General features: G+C 45.6%; 21 non-coding genes across 21 annotated transcripts; 15 read left to right on the forward strand and 6 right to left on the reverse strand.

The window, feature by feature from the left end:
• Positions 1–1,098: 1,098 nt before the first annotated feature.
• On the reverse strand, positions 1,099–1,170 carry trnae-uuc (transfer RNA glutamic acid (anticodon UUC)). The gene has a single exon. It is a non-coding gene; the product is annotated as a tRNA-Glu (tRNA).
• A 946-nt stretch (positions 1,171–2,116) lies between these two features.
• trnav-cac (transfer RNA valine (anticodon CAC)) lies at positions 2,117–2,189 on the forward strand. The gene has a single exon. It is a non-coding gene; the product is annotated as a tRNA-Val (tRNA).
• Positions 2,190–6,400: 4,211 nt separating this feature from the next.
• On the reverse strand, positions 6,401–6,471 carry trnag-gcc (transfer RNA glycine (anticodon GCC)). The gene has a single exon. It is a non-coding gene; the product is annotated as a tRNA-Gly (tRNA).
• A 1,632-nt stretch (positions 6,472–8,103) lies between these two features.
• On the reverse strand, positions 8,104–8,175 carry trnag-ucc (transfer RNA glycine (anticodon UCC)). Its single transcript has one exon. It is a non-coding gene; the product is annotated as a tRNA-Gly (tRNA).
• Positions 8,176–9,121: 946 nt separating this feature from the next.
• Positions 9,122–9,194, forward strand: trnav-cac (transfer RNA valine (anticodon CAC)). The gene has a single exon. It is a non-coding gene; the product is annotated as a tRNA-Val (tRNA).
• A 104-nt stretch (positions 9,195–9,298) lies between these two features.
• On the forward strand, positions 9,299–9,371 carry trnav-uac (transfer RNA valine (anticodon UAC)). The gene has a single exon. It is a non-coding gene; the product is annotated as a tRNA-Val (tRNA).
• A 108-nt stretch (positions 9,372–9,479) lies between these two features.
• trnav-aac (transfer RNA valine (anticodon AAC)) lies at positions 9,480–9,552 on the forward strand. Its single transcript has one exon. It is a non-coding gene; the product is annotated as a tRNA-Val (tRNA).
• Positions 9,553–10,054: 502 nt separating this feature from the next.
• Positions 10,055–10,126, reverse strand: trnag-ucc (transfer RNA glycine (anticodon UCC)). The gene has a single exon. It is a non-coding gene; the product is annotated as a tRNA-Gly (tRNA).
• A 1,278-nt stretch (positions 10,127–11,404) lies between these two features.
• On the forward strand, positions 11,405–11,476 carry trnad-guc (transfer RNA aspartic acid (anticodon GUC)). Its single transcript has one exon. It is a non-coding gene; the product is annotated as a tRNA-Asp (tRNA).
• A 258-nt stretch (positions 11,477–11,734) lies between these two features.
• trnag-gcc (transfer RNA glycine (anticodon GCC)) lies at positions 11,735–11,805 on the reverse strand. Its single transcript has one exon. It is a non-coding gene; the product is annotated as a tRNA-Gly (tRNA).
• A 118-nt stretch (positions 11,806–11,923) lies between these two features.
• trnag-ucc (transfer RNA glycine (anticodon UCC)) lies at positions 11,924–11,995 on the reverse strand. Its single transcript has one exon. It is a non-coding gene; the product is annotated as a tRNA-Gly (tRNA).
• A 10,366-nt stretch (positions 11,996–22,361) lies between these two features.
• trnav-cac (transfer RNA valine (anticodon CAC)) lies at positions 22,362–22,434 on the forward strand. Its single transcript has one exon. It is a non-coding gene; the product is annotated as a tRNA-Val (tRNA).
• Positions 22,435–22,538: 104 nt separating this feature from the next.
• On the forward strand, positions 22,539–22,611 carry trnav-uac (transfer RNA valine (anticodon UAC)). The gene has a single exon. It is a non-coding gene; the product is annotated as a tRNA-Val (tRNA).
• A 108-nt stretch (positions 22,612–22,719) lies between these two features.
• trnav-aac (transfer RNA valine (anticodon AAC)) lies at positions 22,720–22,792 on the forward strand. Its single transcript has one exon. It is a non-coding gene; the product is annotated as a tRNA-Val (tRNA).
• Positions 22,793–24,489: 1,697 nt separating this feature from the next.
• trnav-uac (transfer RNA valine (anticodon UAC)) lies at positions 24,490–24,562 on the forward strand. Its single transcript has one exon. It is a non-coding gene; the product is annotated as a tRNA-Val (tRNA).
• A 108-nt stretch (positions 24,563–24,670) lies between these two features.
• Positions 24,671–24,743, forward strand: trnav-aac (transfer RNA valine (anticodon AAC)). Its single transcript has one exon. It is a non-coding gene; the product is annotated as a tRNA-Val (tRNA).
• Positions 24,744–24,826: 83 nt separating this feature from the next.
• On the forward strand, positions 24,827–24,898 carry trnad-guc (transfer RNA aspartic acid (anticodon GUC)). The gene has a single exon. It is a non-coding gene; the product is annotated as a tRNA-Asp (tRNA).
• Positions 24,899–26,263: 1,365 nt separating this feature from the next.
• Positions 26,264–26,336, forward strand: trnav-cac (transfer RNA valine (anticodon CAC)). Its single transcript has one exon. It is a non-coding gene; the product is annotated as a tRNA-Val (tRNA).
• Positions 26,337–26,440: 104 nt separating this feature from the next.
• On the forward strand, positions 26,441–26,513 carry trnav-uac (transfer RNA valine (anticodon UAC)). Its single transcript has one exon. It is a non-coding gene; the product is annotated as a tRNA-Val (tRNA).
• A 108-nt stretch (positions 26,514–26,621) lies between these two features.
• On the forward strand, positions 26,622–26,694 carry trnav-aac (transfer RNA valine (anticodon AAC)). Its single transcript has one exon. It is a non-coding gene; the product is annotated as a tRNA-Val (tRNA).
• Positions 26,695–26,777: 83 nt separating this feature from the next.
• On the forward strand, positions 26,778–26,849 carry trnad-guc (transfer RNA aspartic acid (anticodon GUC)). Its single transcript has one exon. It is a non-coding gene; the product is annotated as a tRNA-Asp (tRNA).
• Positions 26,850–27,670: the final 821 nt, after the last annotated feature.

Consider the following 27,670-nt stretch of genomic DNA (forward strand, 5'->3'; position numbering starts at 1 on the left):
TAGCCAATGAGGATTAAGCTCTGTCGTCATCAAGCCGTCTCTCAGGCAGCGCAGCCCGTGGAGAGCAACTGCAGGGACCGGTTCCACCGCCTGCAGCCGCGCCGCTCTCGCGAGATTATAACCAGTCTGTCATCGTGACGCGCCGGTGGCGCCGACGCAAGTCGGACAAAAAAAACTAACCGGCATGCACCGTACCGAGCCAGGCGGCGATCGGTCTGCGCAGCGCCGGGTTAAGTCGAACAAGCCTCTTTTGAATTTCTGGAAAGGGAGGGGACCAGTAGAAGTGATCAAGTCCTGTGGATGAGTGGAGGCTCCCAGCAAGACCCAGGTTCATTTTAGTGGAATACTGCTTGGACTCCTTCTGCTGCACATTGCAAAGTTTCCAGGGATGCAAGGAGACTCTCATAGCCCTGTGGAAGCAGGAGAACACCTGGGTGCCTTTCTGCAAATCTGCTCTCTCATCTGTAAGTTTCTTTTCAAAGTTTCATTGACCATGACTGAGATCTTTCTCACTTGTTGTACTGAATTAGTTTGGAGTGGGAGGCTTATGTTACTGAGCCAGTTTGGCCATTTAGCATAAAGCAAAGGCTGCTTGTGGAAGCTGCAGTTTGTGCTTAGCTGTAGGGACTGGGTGCTTGTGTCTTGTGCCGTTTGCCTGGCTTCACACTTTGATGCCATACTTTTGTGTTGCTGCAAGTGCTACTTTTGCTTTCTCTGCTTAAAGACCGGGGTTCGATTCCCCGACGAGGAGTCGGCATTGTTTTTGCCGCTAAGCGCATGGCCTGGAAGAGTGACTAGTCTGCATCTGATTTTCTTTTTGAGTCTTCTCAAACTGCACGTGGCACATTCCTTGAAGGTAACACTGTTTGGTCTTGGTGACATTAAGTAGAACAAGGGCCTTTCCATGAGATTAGAAGAATGGCCACTGTCCCTGTGTACAGCTCCTGTTTGGCTGGATTCTACCACTGAACCACCAATGCTGCACATGCCCAGCTTCAGACCTTCCTGGCTGAGATGGTGGAATTATGTTGCAGCGAGCAATATGAAAGGAGTTGCAAGCTACTTTTTGTTCCCTTGGCACCTGCTGGTTAAAGGGTATGCGTTGGCAGGGAATCGAACCCGGGTCAACTGTTTGAAAGGCAGCTATGCTCACCACTATACCACCAACGCAGGCGACAAAAGCACCACCCTGTTAGAACCCGTTGCTGCAAGGAAGTGCTGGTTTTGTCTTTGTGGCTCTGTGAAGGGGAGTTGGTCTCCAAGACTTGTTCTTTGGTGAGTAATTGTGCTAGGAGGTCTTTTAGCAGTCAGCTGATCTCTCTGCATCACATCAACAAAGAGAACAACTGCACAACAGCTTTCACCATCACCCCAGCTGTGTGCCACCACATTATTGGTCTATCAGGACTAGCAGAGAGCTTTCACACCCCTTTCCTCCAATGGCTGCACGGTGAGTTTGCTGATGTCACAGCTGGGATTCAGACAAAGAGCTTTTGAATTTCTGGAAAGGGAGGGGACCAGTAGAAGTGATCAAGTCCTGTGGATGAGTGGAGGCTCCCAGCAAGACCCAGGTTCATTTTAGTGGAATACTGCTTGGACTCCTTCTGCTGCACATTGCAAAGTTTCCAGGGATGCAAGAAGACTCTCATAGCCCTGTGGAAGCAGGAGAACACCTGGGTGCCTTTCTGCAAATCTGCTCTCTCATCTGTAAGTTTCATTTCAAAGTTTCATTGACCATGACTGAGATCTTTCTCACTTGTTGTACTGAATTAGTTTGGAGTGGGAGGCTTATGTTACTGAGCCAGTTTGGCCATTTAGCATAATGCAAAGGCTGCTTGTGGAAGCTGCAGTTTGTGCTTAGCTGTAGGGACTGGGTGCTTGTGTCTTGTGCCGTTTGCCTGGCTTCACACTTTGATGCCATGCTTTTGTGTTGCTGCAAGTGCTACTTTTGCTTTCTCTGCTTTAAAGGCACACAGACACGTGTTTGCTGCTTTAGCTTTTTGTTGTTGGTAAGCCCATGGCCCATGACTTAGTCAGTAGAATTGAGCCAGTTCTTTGGATGAGTGAAGCCTCTGATGAGTGCTGCAACACAAGTGGCACTGAGCTGAGGCATGCAGTTTCTGTAGTGTAGTGGTCATCACGTTCGCTTCACACGCGAAAGGTCCCCGGTTCGAAACCGGGCAGAAACAATGCTTACCCTTTATGCATCGCTTGATAACTTTCTGCCCATATTTGTGTTTTGAGTCCCTTTTTAATCCAGACACTAAGCTGCAGCCAGGAGGTGCTCGACTCAGTTTCTGTAGTGTAGTGGTCATCACGTTCGCCTAACACGCGAAAGGTCCCCGGTTCGAAACCGGGCAGAAGCAGCTAAGACTTTTTATGCTTCGCATGACAACATTCTTCCTTCATCTAGGTTTTGAATTTCAGTTTATTCCAGACACAAAGCTGCAGCCAGGAAGTGCCCCACTCAGTTAGTTCCTGTAGTGTAGTGGTCATCACGTTCGCCTAACACGCGAAAGGTCCTCGGTTCGAAACCGGGCAGAAACATCTTTGCTGCAGGTGGCCTTTCTGTTCACCTCAAGTGGTGAGAGTTTCAGGGAGGTATGCCTAATCGATGCCCCTTTTGCTCGTCCTCGTTAGTATAGTGGACAGTATCTCCGCCTGTCATGCGGAAGACCGGGGTTCGATTCCCCGACGGGGAGACGGCATTGTTTTTAAGATAAGATAAGATAAGATAATCCTTTATTAGTCCCACAATGGGGAAATTCACATTGTTGCAGCAGCAAAGGGATAGTACAGCACTCAGTAAAAAAATAAAAATAGACGATAAAAAAAAAAAAATAAAAATAGTACAATGTATAACAATAATAATAAAAAGTCAGAAAACTCTAAAAATATTTACAAATATTTACAATAACTGCACGTGAGAATATTGCACATTGTAATAGTTACACATGGGGGAAAAAAAATTGCACATTTTAATGAATAATAATTTAAAGTGTGTGTGTGATCTATCTGGAGCAGTGCTGGTTGTATAATCTAACAGCAGCAGGAAGGAAGGACCTACGGTACCGCTCCTTCCCACATTTAGGGTGAAGCAGCCTGTCACTGAAGGAGCTGCCCAGTGCTGCCAGAGTCTCATGCATGGGGTGGGAATCATTCTCCAGCATGGATGCCAGCTTGGCTAACATCCTTCTGTCTCCCACCACCTGCACTGGGTCTAAGGGGCTCCCCAGGACAGAGCCGGCCCTCTTAATGAGTTTGTTCAGTCTCTTCCTGTCCGCTGTAGAGATGCTACTGCCCCAGCATACCACTCCGTAAAAGATGGCTGATGCCACCACTGTGTCAAAGAAAGTCCTTAGGAGTGCCCCCCGCACTCCAAATGACCTCAGTCTCCTGAGTAGGTAGAGTCTACTCTGACCTTTTTTATAAAGTGTGTTAGTGTTAACTGACCAGTCCAGTTTGTTGTTTAGATGAACACCCAGGTACTTATAAGAGTCCACTCTCTCAATGTCCATTCCTTGGATGTTCACCGGTGGCAAGGTGGACCTGCACCTGCGGAAATCCACCACCAGTTCTTTGGTCTTCCCCACGTTTAACTGGAGGTGGTTCAGCAGACACCAGTCCATGAAGTCCTGGATCAGTTCTCTGTACTCGCTGTCCTCGTCATTGTTTATAAGTCCGACAATTGCTGAGTCATCAGAGAACTTCTGGAGGTGACAGTCCGGTGATCTGTACATGAAGTCAGCCGTGTACAGGGTGAAGAGGAATGGTGCCAAGACCGTTCCCTGAGGGGCCCCTGTGCTGCTGACCACCATATCAGACACACAGTCCCGTGCCCTCAGATACTGTGGTCGGTTGCTGAGGTAGTCCAGTATCCAATTGGACAGGTGACTGTCCACTCCAACATGATCCAGTTTGTCCTTCAGGAGCCCCGGCCGTATGGTGTTAAAAGCACTGGAGAAATCGAAGAAGGTTATTCTCACAGTGCTCCCAGGCTTCTCCAGGTGAGAAAGAGCTCCGTGTAACAGATGGATGATGGCATCATCCACCCCAACGCCAGGCTGGTAAGCAAACTGAAGAGGGTCCATGGATGGGTTCACCAGAGGGCGGAGATGGGTAAGGACCAGCCTCTCCAGTGATTTCATCAAATGTGAAGTCAGTGCCACCGGTCTGTAGCTGTTTAGGTCCTTTGGGTGCTGTGTTTTTGGCACAGGTACCACACAAGATGTTTTCCACAGCTGTGGTACTCTTCCCAGCTTCAGACTCAGGTTAAACATGTGCTCGACTACCCCGCACAGCTGATCTGCACAGGACTTGAGGAGCCTGGCACTGATGCCATCTGGACACGCAGCTTTCTTCACTTTGATTTTCTTCAGCTCATTCCTCACCTGGGCTGTTGTGAAGGACAGATTGGAGCATGGAGGCTGGGTGTTGGAGTGCGTGAATGGGAAGTTAAAGTTGCCAGCAGATGAACCAGTAGGGGGTGGCTGTGATAAGGGCGTGAGTGTGAGAGACGGGGGAGGGCAGCATGTTGGTGGTGCCACAGAAAGGGGGTACAGCTGTGATGTCTGTGTAGGGGGATGGACATGTGAGTGATCAAATCTATTGAAGAACAAATTGAGTTCGTTCACCCACTTCTGGTCCCCCACCACCTGGGAGTCGGGCTTCTTGTGACCAGAGATGGTTTTAAGGCCTTTCCAAACTCCACTGACATTTTTCTGCTGTAGTTCTTCTTCCAGCTTCTTCCTGTAGCCAGCTTTCCCCTCTCTGATCTTCCTTCTCAGTTCTCTCTGCACAGCTTTCAGCTCATCCTTATCGCCCGATCTGAAGGCCCTCTTTTTCTTTTTTAGGAGAGCCTTTATGTCAGGATTTATCCATGGCTTATTGTTGGAGAAACACCGAACAGTCTTGGTGGGGACAGTGTTCTCCACACAGAAGTTGACATAATCCGTGATGCAATGAGTGAGACTGTCAATGTCCTCCCCATTAGGGTCACACAGTTCTTCCCACACTGTTGTTTCAAAACAGTCCTTTAGAGCCTCTTCAGTCTCCTTAGACCATTTCTTAACTGTGCGGGTGACTGCTGGTTCTCTGTGCACAAGGGGTTTGTACACCGGCAGAAGATGAACCAGATTGTGATCAGATCTTCCAAGGGGAGGGAGAGGTGATGAGTTATAAGCCTCCTTAGTGTTGGCATAAAACAAGTCCAGTATTTTATTGTCTCTGGTGTGGCAGGTTACATATTGTGTGAAGGTGGACAGAGTGGAGGATGGAGAAACATGATTAAAGTCTCCTGAGATGAGAAGGAGGGCTTGTGGGTGCTGTGTCTGCAGCCTGCACACAGCTGCGTGCAGGACGTCACAGGCAGCGTCAGCGTTAGCAGAGGGCGGGACATACGCAGCTATCGCAATAACGTGCGAGAATTCCCTCGGGAGATAGTACGGTCTCATGCTAACGGCTAACAGTTCAATGTTCTTACAGCAGATCTGTTCCTTAATAGCGATGTGCCCAGAGTTACACCATCTTTCATTCACAAATACTGCCAGTCCTCCTCCCTTCCTCTTACCGCTCTCCGCTGTCCTGTCCGCTCGGATGAGGTGAAAGCCGTCCAGAGATACGAGCGTGTCCGGGATGAGCGTGTTGAGCCAGGACTCTGTAAACACCATAACGCTACACTCCCGATACTCCCTCTGATGCCGCGTTAGCGCCGTCAGCTCGTCCATCTTATTGGTGAGAGATCTTACGTTCCCCATAACGATGGAAGGAAGAACCGGTTTACAACGTCTCTTTCTATCCCGACGTAGAGCTCCAGCCCGTCTCCCCCGCTTCCTCCTCCTCAGCTCGCGGGGGATGTCGTGCCTCTCATGCGGTAGCACAGCTGTGTTGCTAAGCGCTAACAGCTGATCCCTGGTGTAAACAATAGGAGCGTGGCTCCGCAAGGGATCTCCAGACACAGTCGTAAACAGCGAAAAAAATAGTGCAAAAACAATAACAAGCACAAGTTTGGTGTCCATTGTGCATAAAAACAAGTACAAACACTTAGCTAACAAAAAGGAAAAACTTAAGTACGTACAAGAAAGGAAAAAAGTAGAAAAAACTCAAACATGAGCAGGAGCTGTTGCAACAGGCAGCCACATCCGCGGCGCCAAAGATGCCGCTAAGCGCATGGCATGGAAGAGTGACTAGTCTGCATCTGATTTTCTTTTTGAGTCTTCTCAAACTGCACGTGGCACATTCCTTGAAGGTAACACTGTTTGGTCTTGGTGACATTAAGTAGAACAAGGGCCTTTCCATGAGATTAGAAGAATGGCCACTGTCCCTGTGTACAGCTCCTGTTTGGCTGGATTTCAGATTGCCTCAGGTTACAGCTTGTCTCTAGTGAAGAAAAAGCAGTCGATGCATTGGCCGGGAATCGAACCCGGACCTCCCGCGTGGCAGGCGAGAATTCTACCACTGAACCACCAATGCTTCCTGGCTTCGATGGTGGAATTATGTTGCAGCGAGCAATATGAAAGGAGTTTCAAGCAACTTTTTGTTCCCTTGGCACCTGCTGGTTAAAGGGTATGCGTTGGCCGGGTATGCTCACCACTATACCACCAACGCAGGCGACAAAAGCACCACCCTGTTAGAACCCGTTGCTGCAAGCAAGTGCTGGTTTTGTCTTTGTGGCTCTGTGAAGGGGAGTTGGTCTCCAAGACATGTTCTTTGGTGAGTAATTGTGCTAGGAGGTCTTTTAGCAGTCAGCTGATCTCTCTGCATCACATCAACAAAGAGAACAACTGCACAACAGCTTTCACCATCACCACAGCTGTGTGCCACCACATTATTGGTCTATCAGGACAAGCAGAGAGCTTTCACACCCCTTTCCTCCAATAGCTGCACGGTGAGTTTGCTGATGTCACAGCTGGGATTCAGACAAAGAGCTTTTGAATTTCTGGAAAGGGAGGGGACCAGTAGAAGTGATCAAGTCCTGTGGATGAGTGGAGGCTCCCAGCAAGACCCAGGTTCATTTTAGTGGAATACTGCTTGGACTCCTTCTGCTGCACATTGCAAAGTTTCCAGGGATGCAAGGAGACTCTCATAGCCCTGTGGAAGCAGGAGAACACCTGGGTGCCTTTCTGCAAATCTGCTCTCTCATCTGTAAGTTTCATTTCAAAGTTTCATTGACCATGACTGAGATCTTTCTCACTTGTTGTACTGAATTAGTTTAGAGTGGGAGGCTTATGTTACTGAGCCAGTTTGGCCATTTAGCATAATGCAAAGGCTGCTTGTGGAAGCTGCAGTTTGTGCTTAGCTGTAGGGACTGGGTGCTTGTGTCTTGTGCCGTTTGCCTGGCTTCACACTTTGATGCCATGCTTTTGTGTTGCTGCAAGTGCTACTTTTGCTTTCTCTGCTTTAAAGGCACACAGACACGTGTTTGCTGCTTTAGCTTTTTGTTGTTGGTAAGCCCATGGCCCATGACTTAGTCAGTAGAATTGAGCCAGTTCTTTGGATGAGTGAAGCCTCTGATGAGTGCTGCAACACAAGTGGCACTGAGCTGAGGCATGCAGTTTCTGTAGTGTAGTGGTCATCACGTTCGCCTCACACGCGAAAGGTCCCCGGTTCCAAACCGGGCAGAAACATCTTTGCTGCAGGTGGCCTTTCTGTTCACCTCAAGTGGTGAGAGTTTCAGGGAGGTATGCCTAATCGATGCCCCTTTTGCTCGTCCTCGTTAGTATAGTGGACAGTATCTCCACCTGTCACGCGGAAGACCGGGGTTCGATTCCCCGACTGGGAGAAGGCGTTGTTTTTGCCGCTAAGCGCATGGCATGGAAGAGTGACTAGTCTGCATCTGATTTTCTTTTTGAGTCTTCTCAAACTTCTCAAACTTCTCAAACAAAAAATTAAGTAGAACAAGGGCCTTTCCATGAGATTAGAAGAATGGCCACTGTCCCTGTGTACAGCTCCTGTTTGGCTGGATTCTACCACTGAACCACCAATGCTGCACATGCCCAGCTTCAGACCTTCCTGGCTGAGATGGTGGAATTATGTTGCAGCGAGCAATATGAAAGGAGTTGCAAGCTACTTTTTGTTCCCTTGGCACCTGCTGGTTAAAGGGTATGCGTTGGCCGGGAATCGAACCCGGGTCGACTGCTTGGAAGGCAGCTATGCTCACCACTATACCACCAACGCAGGCGACAAAAGCACCACCCTGTTAGAACCCGTTGCTGCAAGCAAGTGCTGGTTTTGTCTTTGTGGCTCTGTGAAGGGGAGTTGGTCTCCAAGACATGTTCTTTGGTGAGTAATTGTGCTAGGAGGTCTTTTAGCAGTCAGCTGATCTCTCTGCATCACATCAACAAAGAGAACAACTGCACAACAGCTTTCACCATCACCACAGCTGTGTGCCACCACATTATTGGTCTATCAGGACTAGCAGAGAGCTTTCACACCGCTTTTCTCCAATGGCTGCACGGTGAGTTTGCTGATGTCACAGCTGGGATTCAGACAAAGAGCTTTTGAATTTCTGGAAAGGGAGGGGACCAGTAGAAGTGATCAAGTCCTGTGGATGAGTGGAGGCTCCCAGCAAGACCCAGGTTCATTTTAGTGGAATACTGCTTGGACTCCTTCTGCTGCACATTGCAAAGTTTCCAGGGATGCAAGGAGACTCTCATAGCCCTGTGGAAGCAGGAGAACACCTGGGTGCCTTTCTGCAAATCTGCTCTCTCATCTGTAAGTTTCATTTCAAAGTTTCATTGACCATGACTGAGATCTTTCTCACTTGTTGTACTGAATTAGTTTAGAGTGGGAGGCTTATGTTACTGAGCCAGTTTGGCCATTTAGCATAATGCAAAGGCTGCTTGTGGAAGCTGCAGTTTGTGCTTAGCTGTAGGGACTGGGTGCTTGTGTCTTGTGCCGTTTGCCTGGCTTCACACTTTGATGCCATGCTTTTGTGTTGCTGCAAGTGCTACTTTTGCTTTCTCTGCTTTAAAGGCACACAGACACGTGTTTGCTGCTTTAGCTTTTTGTTGTTGGTAAGCCCATGGCCCATGACTTAGTCAGTAGAATTGAGCCAGTTCTTTGGATGAGTGAAGCCTCTGATGAGTGCTGCAACACAAGTGGCACTGAGCTGAGGCATGCAGTTTCTGTAGTGTAGTGGTCATCACGTTCGCCTCACACGCGAAAGGTCCCCGGTTCGAAACCGGGCAGAAACAATGCTTACCCTTTATGCATCGCTTGATAACTTTCTGCCCATATTTGTGTTTTGAGTCCCTTTTTAATCCAGACACTAAGCTGCAGCCAGGAGGTGCTCGACTCAGTTTCTGTAGTGTAGTGGTCATCACGTTCGCTTTACACGCGAAAGGTCCCCGGTTCGAAACCGGGCAGAAGCAGCTGAGACTTTTTATGCTTCGCATGACAACATTCTTCCTTCATCTAGGTTTTGAATTTCAGTTTATTCCAGACACAAAGCTGCAGCCAGGAAGTGCCCCACTCAGTTAGTTTCTGTAGTGTAGTGGTCATCACGTTCGCCTAACACGCGAAAGGTCCCCGGTTCGAAACCGGGCAGAAACATCTTTGCTGCAGGTGGCCTTTCTGTTCACCTCAAGTGGTGAGAGTTTCAGGGAGGTATGCCTAATCGATGCCCCTTTTGCTCGTCCTCGTTAGTATAGTGGACAGTATCTCCGCCTGTCACGCGGAAGACCGGGGTTCGATTCCCCGACTGGGAGAAGGCGTTGTTTTTGCCGCCAAGCGCATGGCATGGAAGAGTGACTAGTCTGCATCTGATTTTCTTTTTGAGTCTTCTCAAACTGCACGTGGCACATTCCTTGAAGGTAACACTGTTTGGTCTTGGTGACATTAAGTAGAACAAGGGCCTTTCCATGAGATTAGAAGAATGGCCACTGTCCCTGTGTACAGCTCCTGTTTGGCTGGATTCTACCACTGAACCACCAATGCTGCACATGCCCAGCTTCAGACCTTCCTGGCTGAGATGGTGGAATTATGTTGCAGCGAGCAATATGAAAGGAGTTGCAAGCTACTTTTTGTTCCCTTGGCACCTGCTGGTTAAAGGGTATGCGTTGGCCGGGAATCGAACCCGGGTCAATTGCTTGGAAGGCAGCTATGCTCACCACTATACCACCAACGCAGGCGACAAAAGCACCACCCTGTTAGAACCCGTTGCTGCAAGCAAGTGCTGGTTTTGTCTTTGTGGCTCTGTGAAGGGGAGTTGGTCTCCAAGACTTGTTCTTTGGTGAGTAATTGTGCTAGGAGGTCTTTTAGCAGTCAGCTGATCTCTCTGCATCACATCAACAAAGAGAACAACTGCACAACAGCTTTCACCATCACCCCAGCTGTGTGCCACCACATTATTGGTCTATCAGGACTAGCAGAGAGCTTTCACACCCCTTTCCTCCAATGGCTGCACGGTGAGTTTGCTGATGTCACAGCTGGGATTCAGACAAAGAGCTTTTGAATTTCTGGAAAGGGAGGGGACCAGTAGAAGTGATCAAGTCCTGTGGATGAGTGGAGGCTCCCAGCAAGACCCAGGTTCATTTTAGTGGAATACTGCTTGGACTCCTTCTGCTGCACATTGCAAAGTTTCCAGGGATGCAAGGAGACTCTCATAGCCCTGTGGAAGCAAGAGAACACCTGGGTGCCTTTCTGCAAATCTGCTCTCTCATCTGTAAGTTTCATTTCAAAGTTTCATTGACCATGACTGAGATCTTTCTCACTTGTTGTACTGAATTAGTTTGGAGTGGGAGGCTTATGTTACTGAGCCAGTTTGGCCATTTAGCATAAAGCAAAGGCTGCTTGTGGAAGCTGCAGTTTGTGCTTAGCTGTAGGGACTGGGTGCTTGTGTCTTGTGCCGTTTGCCTGGCTTCACACTTTGATGCCATGCTTTTGTGTTGCTGCAAGTGCTAATTTAGCTTTCTCTGCTTTAAAGGCACACAGACACGTGTTTGCTGCTTTAGCTTTTTGTTGTTGGTAAGCCCATGGCCCATGACTTAGTCAGTAGAATTGAGCCAGTTCTTTGGATGAGTGAAGCCTCTGATGAGTGCTGCAACACAAGTGGCACTGAGCTGAGGCATGCAGTTTCTTTAGTGTAGTGGTCATCACGTTCGCTTTACACGCGAAAGGTCCCCGGTTCGAAACCGGGCAGAAGCAGCTGAGACTTTTTATGCTTCGCATGACAACATTCTTCCTTCATCTAGATTTTGAATTTCAGTTTATTCCAGACACAAAGCTGCAGCCAGGAAGTGCCCTACTCAGTTTCTGTAGTGTAGTGGTCATCACGTTCGCCTAACACGCAAAGGTCCCCGGTTCGAAACCGGGCAGAAACATCTTTGCTGCAGGTGGCTTTTCTGTTCACCTCAAGTGGTGAGGGTTTCAGAGAGGTATGCCTAATCGATGCCCCGTTTGCTCGTCCTCGTTAGTATAGTGGACAGTATCTCCGCCTGTCACGCGGAAGACCGGGGTTCGATTCCCCGACGGGGAGACGGCATTGTTTTTGCCGCTAAGCGCATGGCATGGAAGAGTGACTAGTCTGCATCTGATTTTCTTTTTGAGTCTTCTCAAACTGCACGTGGCACATTTCTTGAAGGTAACACTGTTTGGTCTTGGTGACATTAAGTAGAACAAGGGCCTTTCCATGAGATTAGAAGAATGGCCACTGTCCCTGTGTACAGCTCCTGTTTGGCTGGATTTCAGATTGCCTCAGGTTACAGCTTGTCTCTAGTGAAGAAAAAGCAGTCGATGCATTGGCCGGGAATCGAACCCGGGCCTCCCGCGTGGCAGGCGAGAATTCTACCACTGAACCACCAATGCTGCACATGCCCAGCTTCAGACCTTCCTGGCTGAGATGGTGGAATTATGTTGCAGCGAGCAATATGAAAGGAGTTGCAAGCTACTTTTTGTTCCCTTGGCACCTACTGGTTAAAGGGTATGCGTTGGCCGGGAATCGAACCCGGGTCAACTGCTTGGAAGGCAGCTATGCTCACCACTATACCACCAACGCAGGCGACAAAAGCACCACCCTGTTAGAACCCGTTGCTGCAAGCAAGTGCTGGTTTTGTCTTTGTGGCTCTGTGAAGGGGAGTTGGTCTCCAAGACTTGTTCTTTGGTGAGTAATTGTGCTAGGAGGTCTTTTAGCAGTCAGCTGATCTCTCTGCATCACATCAACAAAGAGAACAACTGCACAACAGCTTTCACCATCACCCCAGCTGTGTGCCACCACATTATTGGTCTATCAGGACTAGCAGAGAGCTTTCACACCCCTTTCCTCCAATGGCTGCACGGTGAGTTTGCTGATGTCACAGCTGGGATTCAGACAAAGAGCTTTTGAATTTCTGGAAAGGGAGGGGACCAGTAGAAGTGATCAAGTCCTGTGGATGAGTGGAGGCTCCCAGCAAGACCCAGGTTCATTTTAGTGGAATACTGCTTGGACTCCTTCTGCTGCACATTGCAAAGTTTCCAGGGATGCAAGGAGACTCTCATAGCCCTGTGGAAGCAGGAGAACACCTGGGTGCTGTTGTGGGAATTCAAAATAACCCTTAAAGATTGACACAGACAACCGGGATAATGATAAAAGCAAATAATCAATTTATTACTCAGCTGAGGGCCAACCTCAATGCAAACCGCTCACACAGCTTTACAGAGAGAGAGGGCCCCTCCTGTCTGCCCTATCACAGTATTTATACCCCACTTTACTGCCCCTTCAGGCTAACTCTTCTCAGCGACCCAACTCAAGGTCAACTTTCCACATCAAACTTGCTTATCATCCTACAAGAATAGTTAGTTTGTTAGAAACATGGCGTACCTCCACAAGAATGCACCCGTATCAAAACTGCGCATGCACCCCCGCACACACCATCCCGACACCCATGCATTCCCACGGAAGCAAGAAGCCCATGCCAAGGTCAACATATCTCTGCCCCTAAGTAACCTTCCAAAAGTCTCTTCTACCTCTGCTAATTGAACTAAGAAAGCAGAAACTTATAAGTTTGATGCAAATAACTAATAAAATATAAAATTTCCATTCACAATCCTTCCTCTTGTCCTTCCTGGACAACACTAACAAAATTTTATATACTAAATATACCCTTGTCAGAGGTTTAAGGTATTGTTATCATAGAGTAATCACACCTAAAAAAAAAAAATAGTATGAAATGAATATACTGTTTTTGCTAGGAATATTTCTGAGAATATCACTAAGAATAGATTCCCCTCTTTTGTGACTTCATGTCACAAACCCATAAGTGATTAATAAAGTCTTAATATAAATGTTCCATGCTATCTACTTGTTTATCCTGTCATCCCCCATGGGTGGACGAAAAAACCCTCAGGCTCATTAGAGAATCCTCACGAGCTAATTATCAACCAATTTCCAATTTAGGGAAAATTCCACACCCTACCCATCTTACCAACCAACCTACCTGATGCGATAGTGTACTCAACACCACAGGTTCAGCACAGGATGACTTACATAATAAATAATTACATATAAAATGAATTATATGATTAAGCCTATCAGACAACCATTCTACCTTGATTAAATGCTTCAAAATTTTTCATAAAGGAAAGAAAAAAAAGAATAGAAAACATTTAAATATGATTATACGAGTATTAAATATAAAAATAAGTAAATATAAAAAGTATAAAAAAAATATATACAGGTCCTTCTCAAAAAATTAGCATATTGTGATAAAGTTCATTATTTTCCATAATGTAATGATAAAAATTAAACTTTCATATATTTTAGATTCATTGCACACCAACTGAAATATTTCAGGTCTTTTATTGTTTTAATACTGATGATTTTGGCATACAGCTCATGAAAACCCAAAATTCCTATCTCAAAAAATTAGCATATCATGAAAAGGTTCTCTAAACGAGCTATTAACCTAATCATCTGAATCAACGAATTAACTCTAAACACCTGCAAAAGATTCCTGAGGCTTTTAAAAACTCCCAGCCTGGTTCATTACTCAAAACTGCAATCATGGGTAAGACTGCCGACCTGACTGCTGTCCAGAAGGCCATCATTGACACCCTCAAGCAAGAGGGTAAGACACAGAAAGAAATTTCTGAACAAATAGGCTGTTCCCAGAGTGCTGTATCAAGGCACCTCAGTGGGAAGTCTGTGGGAAGGAAAAAGTGTGGCAGAAAACGCTGCACAACGAGAAGAGGTGACCGGACCCTGAGGAAGATTGTGGAGAAGGGCCGATTCCAGACCTTGGGGGACCTGCGGAAGCAGTGGACTGAGTCTGGAGTAGAAACATCCAGAGCCACCGTGCACAGGCGTGTGCAGGAAATGGGCTACAGGTGCCGCATTCCCCAGGTCAAGCCACTTTTGAACCAGAAACAGCAGCACTGGACTGTTGCTCAGTGGTCCAAAGTACTGTTTTCGGATGAAAGCAAATTTTGCATGTCATTCGGAAATCAAGGTGCCAGAGTCTGGAGGAAGACTGGGGAGAAGGAAATGCCAAAATGCCTGAAGTCCAGTGTCAAGTACCCACAGTCAGTGATGGTCTGGGGTGCCATGTCAGCTGCTGGTGTTGGTCCACTGTGTTTTATCAAGGGCAGGGTCAATGCAGCTAGCTATCAGGAGATTTTGGAGCACTTCATGCTTCCATCTGCTGAAAAGCTTTATGGAGATGAAGATTTCATTTTTCAGCACGACCTGGCACCTGCTCACAGTGCCAAAACCACTGGTGAATGGTTTACTGACCATGGTATTACTGTGCTCAATTGGCCTGCCAACTCTCCTGACCTGAACCCCATAGAGAATCTGTGGGATATTGTGAAGAGAAAGTTGAGAGACACAAGACCCAACACTCTGGATGAGCTTAAGGCCGCTATCGAAGCATCCTGGGCCTCCATAACACCTCAGCAGTGCCACAGGCTGATTGCCTCCATGCCACGCCGCATTGAAGCAGTCATTTCTGCAAAAGGATTCCCGACCAAGTATTGAGTGCATAACTGAACATAATTATTTGAAGGTTGACTTTTTTTGTATTAAAAACACTTTTCTTTTATTGGTCGGATGAAATATGCTAATTTTTTGAGATAGGAATTTTGGGTTTTCATGAGCTGTATGCCAAAATCATCAGTATTAAAACAATAAAAGACCTGAAATATTTCAGTTGGTGTGCAATGAATCTAAAATATATGAAAGTTTAATTTTTATCATTACATTATGGAAAATAATGAACTTTATCACAATATGCTAATTTTTTGAAAAGGACCTGTGTATATATATAAAAAAAAAAAACTACTCAAACAACATTAAATCATCAAAAACTTCTATCAACTTGATTGATAAGATGATCAAAACTAAAACTCTCAGTCAAAAGAAACTCAATAGGTAAATAAAAACTATTTACATTAATTATTTAACACTTTAGTTCTTTTCATAAACAGTAATACTGATACCTAATTCTCGAACACCTGTCTAAGAATTTAGCTATCTTTTCCCCAATTCAACCTATCTAAGCCACATCCAATCTTAGACATGCTAACATACAATACACCATGTGTCAATAATAGGCTTTCATTTTCATCAGACTTTGAAATTTCTAGGTTAGGTGAGTCTTTGCCATTTTTGACGTATGTTGGTGCTCGGAGTGCGGGCACGCCCAATCAGCACTCGTCCCACCTCACCAAGGCTTAGAAACACCCTTCCTCTATAGATTATCTAGTCTACAACAATTTTCTGCAACACAGGTGTTATCCCCAGGTTTCACTCTCAGTCTCTGGATCTTCCATATGTTCCAAATGTCACTTCAGTGATCCTGTTTAATCAAATAAAAATCACACACAAGCTCACAGTTGACTTTCACTAGTTACTGAGGTGAAAATCTGTCTCATTAAATGTTCTGGATTTTGGTTCAAGATGTACTTTATTACACAGTGTTCAAGGTTTTTTTTCTTCAGTTTGATCAATCAGCTATTTCACACCGTCCAATGTCAGTCGGCTCAATGACGTCCTCTTCTTTTATCAGGTACCCCTCTCCTGGGTCAACACGTTTAGGTGACTTTTATGCAAAAACTCTCTTGTTTTTGTGTGATTATCAGCAAAAGGTCAAGCTGACATTGCCCCTTTAATCTTGCTCTGTGTGTGTGTCAGGGCTGGTTTCAGTTGGTTCTGGCACTCTTCTGCCATGGCTAGCGTGGATCCACGTGGCTCTTTCAGCAACCTTGACGACGGTTTGTGCCGTTAGGAGCACTTGGAACGGATCTAGACACCTCTTGGCTTTCCAGCTTTTTCTCCCGAAGTCTTTTCTGAACTCTTTCACCATCACTCAGTAACCTGGATTTCAGATCATGTAGATAGGTACTCGTTGGTCCTGGAAGGAAGTCTTTCACCTGCTTGTGAACTTCACACAAAACACAGAGGACAGGTTTCGCAATAACTTAACATTTCACTCACGCTCATCCGTGAGTGGCCTTGGAGTTTCTCTGGGCCTGATTCCTGCTTTTGGAGGTCTTGCCAAATAGTATCTCAAAAGGGCTTAGGTTTGTTCTTCCCTTATTCTGGTTCTCATATACATTATTATCACTGGCTGGGCCTTAACCCATGTCAGACCAGTATCTGAACGACATTTTGTCAATTTGTGTGTGTGTGCCATTTTCTCGCTCCACAGCCTCACAGGCTGGGTGATGGGCACATTGTTGTTTTAAATCAATAAATCACATACTCACGACCTGCTGTAATGCTTTGTTGACAAATGGAGTACCATTGTCATTGCCAATTCTTTCACAGATCCCCCACTTTTGGATTATGTCAGTGCTTTTGCTACCGCACTTGCATCCTGTTTTTAATGTCCCACCCTCAGTTGGGAATGCTTCAATCCATTTGGAGAACATATCAATGAAATCAATCTGGAGATGCTGAAATGGTCAATCAGTCGGTGGTTGGGCACTTTAAGGAGTTTTAATTCCCCTACTAACCTTATTTATTTTGCAAATCATGCAGTGTTCACAAAATGTTGGGAGTAATTAGTTAAGCTAGTTAAGCCCTTGGTGTACTAATGTCTTGAGATACTACCTGCATCCCTCCTTTTTGACACACGGTCTCGACCATGTGTCAAATTATCATAATCTAGAAACAATTTTTTTGGGAAGACACGGCTTACCAGTTGGACCATACCAAACCTCGTTCTTTTTGTTACACCCAGCTCGCTTCCACTCGGCCTTTCCTTTTGGCTTGGCGAAGGACTGGATGGCTGTCAGGTCAGCTGAAACAGAAATAATTTTTCCACAACACAAACTATTTATCTACTGTACACTTCACTGCTGCCTTTTCTCAGCCATGTCTGCTCTGTTGTTGCCCTGTGAAATGGGATCAGAACATCAGGTGTCAGCTTCACATTTACATACATCAATAGCTTTTGGAAATAGGATTCCATCCAGAAGTGCAGAAAACAGGTTGTGATGTGTGATAGGTTTACCTAAATAGGTCAAAAGGCCACATATACTTCTTCAAATTCATATCTACTGACAGTAAAAATGTGAACAGTTTTTCCCTTTAGCCAATTTACAATGCTACTAATTCATCAGCTTGGGCTGATAGTTGAGATGTTAGTGATTGTGCTTTAATGGTTTCATTTTTTGTCATTACATCATACCCCACACAGCTTCTTCCTGTTTCTGTGCTTCTGTATGAAGATTCATCAACAAACAGCTCCATATCTGGATTTTGGAGTTTCCTGTCAATCTGGTCTAGGAAAGCAAACTTCATTAACAACATTAAAACAATCATTTGGTTCACCTTCATTTTCTGTAGGAATAAAAGTATCAGGATTAAATGCATTACATATTTTTATTGTGATATTAGTAGTGGTGTGCGATACTGCAAAATTTGGTATCGATCCGCCCACCACTAGATGTTAGTCATTTCAATTAATACACTGTTATACCTCAGCCATCTAGCTGTCATCTTATCATATCATATACTCTTCAGTTGAGAAACAACATTTATAACCAACAAGGTCAAATTTCAGTAACTTACTAAGTTTATTAAATCATTGACTTCATCAGTGACTTCATTCATCATAATTTATTTATTTATCTAAAATCCATACTTCAAATTGTACTGGTTATCCTGTGTAAATATCCATATGTTTCTGTAAATACTTTATCTTCTTCTTCCTTTTATATTTTGGAGAGTATCAAACAAAATTTTGTTCTACACTAGTATAATGACAATAAAGGTTCTTCTTCATTTACCACTTTTTATTCAGCTGGCACAGCTCTCAAACACATTGGAGACCTGCTACTATAAGGTCTAATTTAGCTTTAAAAAAAAAAATTATTTATTGGTCTTAGTTTACCTCCATGACCCTGGAGTAATACTGACGTCATACACCCTCCTTTTTCATTCACTGTATGAGTGAATGGTCTGTTTGGATCCGGGATTCACAGTTGTTGGTGTTATCTGCAGAGCTCTTTTTGATGTTTCAAAGGCCTTGTCCGCTTAGATGTTCCAACTAAGTGCACTGTGGGCCTGTAGACCCTTCCCATCAGCAATTTCGCTTAAGGGAGCCTCGAGGACTTCATACTTAGAGATGATAGTTCTGCAATAAAATCACATACCTAAGAAAAACATTAGTTGCTTTTTTGTGATTGACATGGGATTTTTCTGAATGGCTTCTATTCTGCCATTTTCTAATCTTTTACCTTCGACAGGAATCAGTTAACCTAGGAATTTAACTTCATGTTTTACTAATTGTAATTTTGAAAGGCTGTCTTTATCTTTGCTAGGTGACATAATAGTTTCACAGTGTCATTTTCACATTTCTCCTTCGTTGGAACATTCAACAAACAATCATTCACTGTTGACCTTTTGGACACAACCAATCATGTCCTTTGTACACATTTGTACACAACTCAACTGTCCTCTCCTCATGAGAGACATAGATCAACTTAGTACAGAAATCAGACATTTCACCTATTCTCCATCACCAAAGTATCCACAATGTCTGTTCAACCATCACATGACAACAGTTCCAACCCTCAAGAACCCAAATCACTCCAGTGATCATTACAACCTTTATACAGTGACACGTTTGGGACGCAGCCTTTTATGTCAATCAGGTGTGGTTAGCCTTCCCTTTCATCAATTCAAAACAAGTCAACTTCAACTTCGCTCCTACTTCCACTCCAAAACAACCTCAGTCTTATCTAAGTTTCTAAAACACTCCTTTTCATACTGGTCATCTGACTCCCCCTCTTGGATCCGTGCAGTGCAATGCAAATCTTCATTTTTCACTTGGTTAGTAAGCAAGTAAGCGTGTTCTTTGAGCTTCAGATTCACTCCATTCATGCTGTGGTTGCAGAGTTGCCACGAATAAACATAAAGTAAGGGTTTAATGTTCATCATTACACCCTGAAAGGAGTTATGTTGGGTAATTTGGATTTTTAGCCCGTCAGTTTCACTGATCAGGGTAATACCTAATTTTTCACATCAGATCTCACCCCAGTCAATTTACTGGACAATGATCTGACAGTAGAAAGGAAAATTTAAAAGGCTCAAGGCCTTGCAAATGGCATTTTGACAGCACTGAATAATATTCAGTAACCGTGACTCCTGTTGCCTTAACTGAATGCATGAATCTTCCACTTTTCTTTGGAATGACCTCAAACTCATCAGTTCTAATGGCTGAACTCCCTTCTCCTGAGTCTACCAAAAACTGTATCTCACTACCATTCACAAACATTAAATTATCATAGACATTTTAAGGTTCAGAATACTTAACATATGTTCCTTCAGGAAAATACTTTTGTTCTATATGTTTTATAGCTACTTGGATCTTATCATTTACATGTAACAGCTATAGGTGTTAGCTTAAGCAATTCTTCTTTGCAAAGCATAGAAAATTCTGACTCACCAGACCCTTTTGGTTTGTCCTCAGTCCGGTCCTCCTCCATCATTCAGTCTTCTCCATAGTTCTCAACTCTTTTAGTCATTTGTTGGCCCAGTGTCCTTCTTTTTGCAAATGAAGCATTTGTTGTTGTCCTTATGACTCCAGGTCACATTTCACTGTGTGACATTGTCTGTTATCCAGTCCATTCTGACATGTGAAATGTCCACGCCCAGCTTCCGACCCATTAGACGTTTTAGTTCATTTGTGGTAGGTCTCAGTTCCACTAAGAACTTTTCTCCTCCAACTTCACGAGGATGTGTCAGTTGTTGGGACACCTCAGGGATGTCATTCTCCGTCCACGGACGATGAACCACCATTGCATGTCCATCAGGTCCTGCTACTTCAATCATGGGAAATGTAGCATGTCTTTATTGTCCATCTTAATTCTTCTTAAAACGATATTCACCAGTCGAGCGAGTGTGAAGGGAGGAAAACATGTTGGATTAGAAGAGGTCCTCTCTGTCTTCACTAGGCGGGTCATAGGTTGTACTTAGCACAGCTGAGCTTCCTGCTTCAGGTTTGGAAGGCAGGTCTAGTAGATTATTACGTGGAGTTCTTGGGCGGTGCTGTTCAGGAGGTGGAATGGCACCCTCATGGCTTCTTGCCTCAGCTTTCTGTTGAACTTGCGCTTGTTTCTGTGCTGGAGGACACGGACCGGGACATCCGTCTAGGTCTGGGTCTGAAACAGATTTAACACACTAGACGTCTGCTTTGTTAGTTTTACATACTGCTTGTAATATATGTGCACGTTTCTTAGACTCAATAACCCGTATACCAAAACCATCACATTAATACATCTCTTTTTCCTCTATTTTTTTTCCTAACAACTTTTCAACATTTTTAATTGTCTTTCACTAAAACTACCTTTGGAAGAAAAACCACACTCTTTTATCCAAAATGCAAATTTAGCCACTGCTGTTTCACCATAATTAACATACATAAACCACACATTTGGTTCATCATACACATCTAACAAAAATTTATGTTTGCTTTTGCCACTCCCCATTATGCCTTGTTGTGTCAATCCACCCAATTTAAATTGTCCATTGTGAATCACCCGAACACATAAATACATCCCGTATTTCGTTAAATATATCCCATATTTAACTTCTATGTTTAGGATTGACTTGTTTTTTCTCCCGGGAGACATATTGCACTAGGTTCGTCAACCTGTGGCAGATTTTCTATCCAAGAAATACTGCTAAACCGAGCCGATATCCCATCGACCCTTGCTGGCCATCCCGACCATCAACAAAATCCAAGTCTAAATTTTGTTACTTTTGTGATTCACCCCGTACAATTATATTTAATATTTAATTTACTTACTGTCTATAAAATGATAGTAACCCCGGAACCAAGGCGGCAGATGAAGTCTGGTCCTGCAACGCAGAATGCCAATTGGGCGTTTCAGATGAAGTAAAGTCCTTCAGGATACTGACGTCTGTATCCCCCAGAACTTCTCAGCCGTCCAAGGAACGGTGTCCCATCTGGTTGGTGCCATGTTGTTGTGGGAATTCAAAATAACCCTTAAAGATTGACACAGACAACCGGGATAATGATAAAAGCAAATAATCAATTTATTACTCAGCTGAGGGCCAACCTCAATGCAAACCGCTCACACAGCTTTACAGAGAGAGAGGGCCCCTCCTGTCTGCCCTATCACAGTATTTATACCCCACTTTACTGCCCCTTCAGGCTAACTCTTCTCAGCGACCCAACTCAAGGTCAACATTCCACATCAAACTTGCTTATCATCCTACAAGAATAGTTAGTTTGTTAGAAACATGGCGTACCTCCACAAGAATGCACCCGTATCAAAACTGCGCATGCACCCCCGCACACACCATCCCGACACCCATGCATTCCCACGGAAGCAAGAAGCCCATGCCAAGGTCAACATATCTCTGCCCCTAAGTAACCTTCCAAAAGTCTCTTCTACCTCTGCTAATTGAACTAAGAAAGCAGAAACTTATAAGTTTGATGCAAATAACTAATAAAATATAAAATTTCCATTCACAGTGCCTTTCTGCAAATCTGCTCTCTCATCTGTAAGTTTCATTTCAAAGTTTCATTGACCATGACTGAGATCTTTCTCACTTGTTGTACTGAATTAGTTTGGAATGGGAGGCTTATGTTACTGAGCCAGTTTGGCCATTTAGCATAAAGCAAAGGCTGCTTGTGGAAGCTGCAGTTTGTGCTTAGCTGTGGGGACTGGGTGCTTGTGTCTTGTGCCGTTTGCCTGGCTTCACACTTTGATGCCATGCTTTTGTGTTGCTGCAAGTGCTACTTTTGCTTTCTCTGCTTTAAAGGCACACAGACACGTGTTTGCTGCTTTAGCTTTTTGTTGTTGGTAAGCCCATGGCCCATGACTTAGTCAGTAGAATTGAGCCAGTTCTTTGGATGAGTGAAGCCTCTGATGAGTGCTGCAACACACGTGGCACTGAGCTGAGGCATGCAGTTTCTGTAGTGTAGTGGTCATCGCGTTCGCCTCACACGCGAAAGGTCCCCGGTTCGAAACCGGGCAGAAACAGTGCTTACCCTTTATGCATCGCTTGATAACTTTCTGCCCATATGTGTGTTTTGAGTCCCTTATTAATCCAGACACTAAGCTGCAGCCAGGAGGTGCCCAACTCAGTTTCTGTAGTGTAGTGGTCATCACGTTGGCTTTACACGCGAAAGGTCCCCGGTTCGAAACCGGGCAGAAGCAGCTGAGACTTTTTATGCTTCGCATGACAACATTCTTCCTTCATCTAGGTTTTGAATTTCAGTTTATTCCAGACACAAAGCTGCAGCCAGAAAGTGCCCCACTCAGTTAGTTTCTGTAGTGTAGTGGTCATCACGTTCGCCTAACACGCGAAAGGTCCCCGGTTCGAAACCGGGCAGAAACATCTTTGCTGCAGGTGGCCTTTCTGTTCACCTCAAGTGGTGAGAGTTTCAGGGAGGTATGCCTAATCGATGCCCCTTTTGCTCGTCCTCGTTAGTATAGTGGACAGTATCTCCGCCTGTCACGCGGAAGACCGGGATTCGATTCCCCGACGGGGAGACGGCGTTGTTTTTGCCGCTAAGCGCATGGCATGGAAGAGTGACTAGTCTGCATCTGATTTTCTTTTTGAGTCTTCTCAAACTGCACGTGGCACATTCCTTGAAGGTAACACTGTTTGGTCTTGGTGACATTAAGTAGAACAAGGGCCTTTCCATGAGATTAGAAGAATGGCCACTGTCCCTGTGTACAGCTCCTGTTTGGCTGGATTCTACCACTGAACCACCAATGCTGCACATGCCCAGCTTCAGACCTTCCTGGCTGAGATGGTGGAATTATGTTGCAGCGAGCAATATGAAAGTAGTTGCAAGCTACTTTTTGTTCCCTTGGCACCTGCTGGTTAAAGGGTATGCGTTGGCCGGGAATCTAACCCGGGTCAACTGCTTGGAAGGCAGCTATGCTCACCACTATACCACCAACACAGGCGACAAAAGCACCACCCTGTTAGAACCCGTTGCTGCAAGCAAGTGCTGGTTTTGTCTTTGTGGCTCTGTGAAGGGGAGTTGGTCTCCAAGACTTGTTCTTTGGTGAGTAATTGTGCTAGGAGGTCTTTTAGCAGTCAGCTGATCTCTCTGCATCACATCAACAAAGAGAACAACTGCACAACAGCTTTCACCATCACCCCAGCTGTGTGCCACCACATTATTGGTCTATCAGGACTAGCAGAGAGCTTTCACACCCCTTTCCTCCAATGGCTGCACGGTGAGTTTGCTGATGTCACAGCTGGGATTCAGACAAAGAGCTTTTGAATTTCTGGAAAGGGAGGGGACCAGTAGAAGTGATCAAGTCCTGTGGATGAGTGGAGGCTCCCAGCAAGACCCAGGTTCATTTTAGTGGAATACTGCTTGGACTCCTTCTGCTGCACATTGCAAAGTTTCCAGGGATGCAAGGAGACTCTCATAGCCCTGTGGAAGCAGGAGAACACCTGGGTGCCTTTCTGCAAATCTGCTCTCTCATCTGTAAGTTTCATTTCAAAGTTTCATTGACCATGACTGAGATCTTTCTCACTTGTTGTACTGAATTAGTTTGGAATGGGAGGCTTATGTTACTGAGCCAGTTTGGCCATTTAGCATGAAGCAAAGGCTGCTTGTGGAAGATGCAGTTTGTGCTTAGCTGTGGGGACTGGGTGCTTGTGTCTTGTGCCGTTTGCCTGGCTTCACACTTTGATGCCATGCTTTTGTGTTGCTGCAAGTGCTACTTTTGCTTTCTCTGCTTTAAAGGCACACAGACACGTGTTTGCTGCTTTAGCTTTTTGTTGTTGGTAAGCCCATGGCCCATGACTTAGTCAGTAGAATTGAGCCAGTTCTTTGGATGAGTGAAGCCTCTGATGAGTGCTGCAACACAAGTGGCACTGAGCTGAGGCATGCAGTTTCTGTAGTGTAGTGGTCATCACGTTCGCCTCACATGCGAAAGGTCTCCGGTTCGAAACCAGGCAGAAACAATGCTTACCCTTTCTGCATCGCTTGATAACTTTCTGCCCATATGTTTGTTTTGAGTCCCTTTTTAATCCAGACACTAAGCTGCAGCCAGGAGATGCCCATCTCAGTTTCTGTAGTGTAGTGGTCATCACGTTGGTTTTACACGCGAAAGGTCCCCGGTTCGAAACCGGGCAGAAGCAGCTGAGACTTTTTATGCTTCGCATGACAACATTCTTCCTTCATCTAGGTATTGAATTTCAGTTTATTCCAGACACAAAGCTGCAGCCAGGAAGTGCCCCACTCAGTTAGTTTCTGTAGTGTAGTGGTCATCACGTTCGCCTAACACGCGAAAGGTCCCCGGTTCGAAACCGGGCAGAAACATCTTTGCTGCAGGTGGCCTTTCTGTTCACCTCAAGTGGTGAGAGTTTCAGGGAGGTATGCCTAATCGATGCCCCTTTTGCTCGTCCTCGTTAGTATAGTGGACAGTATCTCCGCCTGTCACGCGGAAGACCGGGGTTCGATTCCCCGACGGGGAGACGGCATTGTTTTTGCCGCTAAGCGCATGGCATGGAAGAGTGACTAGTCTGCATCTGATTTTCTTTTTGAGTCTTCTCAAACTGCACGTGGCACATTCCTTGAAGGTAACACTGTTTGGTCTTGGTGACATTAAGTAGAACAAGGGCCTTTCCATGAGATTAGAAGAATGGCCACTGTCCCTGTGTACAGCTCCTGTTTGGCTGGATTCTACCACTGAACCACCAATGCTGCACATGCCCAGCTTCAGACCTTCCTGGCTGAGATGGTGGAATTATGTTGCAGCGAGCAATATGAAAGGAGTTGCAAGCTACTTTTTGTTCCCTTGGCACCTGCTGGTTAAAGGGTATGCGTTGGCCGGGAATCGAACCCGGGTCAACTGCTTGGAAGGCAGCTATGCTCACCACAATACCACCAACGCAGGCGACAAAAGCACCACCCTGTTAGAACCCGTTGCTGCAAGCAAGTGCTGGTTTTGTCTTTGTGGCTCTGTGAAGGGGAGTTGGTCTCCAAGACTTGTTCTTTGGTGAGTAATTGTGCTAGGAGGTCTTTTAGCAGTCAGCTGATCTCTCTGCATCACATCAACAAAGAGAACAACTGCACAACAGCTTTCACCATCACCCCAGCTGTGTGCCACCACATTATTGGTCTATCAGGACTAGCAGAGAGCTTTCACACCCCTTTCCTCCAATGGCTGCACGGTGAGTTTGCTGATGTCACAGCTGGGATTCAGACAAAGAGCTTTTAAATTTCTGGAAAGGGAGGGGACCAGTAGAAGTGATCAAGTCCTGTGGATGAGTGGAGGCTCCCAGCAAGACCCAGGTTCATTTTAGTGGAATACTGCTTGGACTCCTTCTGCTGCACATTGCAAAGTTTCCAGGGATGCAAGGAGACTCTCATAGCCCTGTGGAAGCAGGAGAACACCTGGGTGCCTTTCTGCAAATCTGCTCTCTCATCTGTAAGTTTCATTTCAAAGTTTCATTGACCATGACTGAGATCTTTCTCACTTGTTGTACTGAATTAGTTTGGAGTGGGAGGCTTATGTTACTGAGCCAGTTTGGCCATTTAGCATAATGCAAAGGCTGCTTGTGGAAGCTGCAGTTTGTGCTTAGCTGTAGGGACTGGGTGCTTGTGTCTTGTGCCGTTTGCCTGGCTTCACACTTTGATGCCATGCTTTTGTGTTGCTGCAAGTGCTACTTTTGCTTTCTCTGCTTTAAAGGCACACAGACACGTGTTTGCTGCTTTAGCTTTTTGTTGTTGGTAAGCCCATGGCCCATGACTTAGTCAGTAGAATTGAGCCAGTTCTTTGGATGAGTGAAGCCTCTGATGAGTGCTGAAACACAAGTGGCACTGAGCTGAGGCATGCAGTTTCTGTAGTGTAGTGGTCATCACGTTCGCCTCACAAGCGAAAGGTCCCCGGTTCGAAACCGGGCAGAAACAATGCTTACCCTTTATGCATCGCTTGATAACTTTCTGCCCATATTTGTGTTTTGAGTCCCTTTTTAATCCAGACACTAAGCTGCAGCCAGGAGGTGCCCGACTCAGTTTCTGTAGTGTAGTGGTCATCACGTTCGCTTTACACGCGAAAGGTCCCCGGTTCGAAACCGGGCAGAAGCAGCTGAGACTTTTTATGCTTCGCATGACAACATTCTTCCTTCATCTAGGTTTTGAATTTCAGTTTATTCCAGACACAAAGCTGCAGCCAGGAAGTGCCCCACTCAGTTAGTTTCTGTAGTGTAGTGGTCATCACGTTCGCCTAACACGCGAAAGGTCCCCGGTTCGAAACCGGGCAGAAACATCTTTGCTGCAGGTGGCCTTTCTGTTCACCTCAAGTGGTGAGAGTTTCAGGGAGGTATGCCTAATCGATGCCCCTTTTGCTCGTCCTCGTTAGTATAGTGGACAGTATCTCCGCCTGTCACGCGGAAGACCGGGGTTCGATTCCCCGACGGGGAGACGGCATTGTTTTTGCCGCTAAGCGCATGGCATGGAAGAGTGACTAGTCTGCATCTGATTTTCTTTTTGAGTCTTCTCAAACTGCACGTGGCACATTCCTTGAAGGTAACACTGTTTGGTCTTGGTGACATTAAGTAGAACAAGGGCCTTTCCATGAGATTAGAAGAATGGCCACTGTCCCTGTGTACAGCTCCTGTTTGGCTGGATTCTACCATTGAACCACCAATGCTGCACATGCCCAGCTTCAGACCTTCCTGGCTGAGATGGTGGAATTATGTTGCAGCGAGCAATATGAAAGGAGTTGCAAGCTACTTTTTGTTCCCTTGGCACCTGCTGGTTAAAGGGTATGCGTTGGCCGGGAATCGAACCCGGGTCAACTGCTTGGAAGGCAGCTATGCTCACCACAATACCACCAACGCAGGCGACAAAAGCACCACCCTGTTAGAACCCGTTGCTGCAAGCAAGTGCTGGTTTTGTCTTTGTGGCTCTGTGAAGGGGAGTTGGTCTCCAAGACTTGTTCTTTGGTGAGTAATTGTGCTAGGAGGTCTTTTAGCAGTCAGCTGATCTCTCTGCATCACATCAACAAAGAGAACAACTGCACAACAGCTTTCACCATCACCCCAGCTGTGTGCCACCACATTATTGGTCTATCAGGACTAGCAGAGAGCTTTCACACCCCTTTCCTCCAATGGCTGCACGGTGAGTTTGCTGATGTCACAGCTGGGATTCAGACAAAGAGCTTTTAAATTTCTGGAAAGGGAGGGGACCAGTAGAAGTGATCAAGTCCTGTGGATGAGTGGAGGCTCCCAGCAAGACCCAGG

The sequence above is a fragment of the Trichomycterus rosablanca genome, unplaced genomic scaffold, assembly GCF_030014385.1.
Source record: "Trichomycterus rosablanca isolate fTriRos1 unplaced genomic scaffold, fTriRos1.hap1 scaffold_95, whole genome shotgun sequence".
Taxonomy (NCBI): domain Eukaryota; kingdom Metazoa; phylum Chordata; class Actinopteri; order Siluriformes; family Trichomycteridae; genus Trichomycterus; species Trichomycterus rosablanca.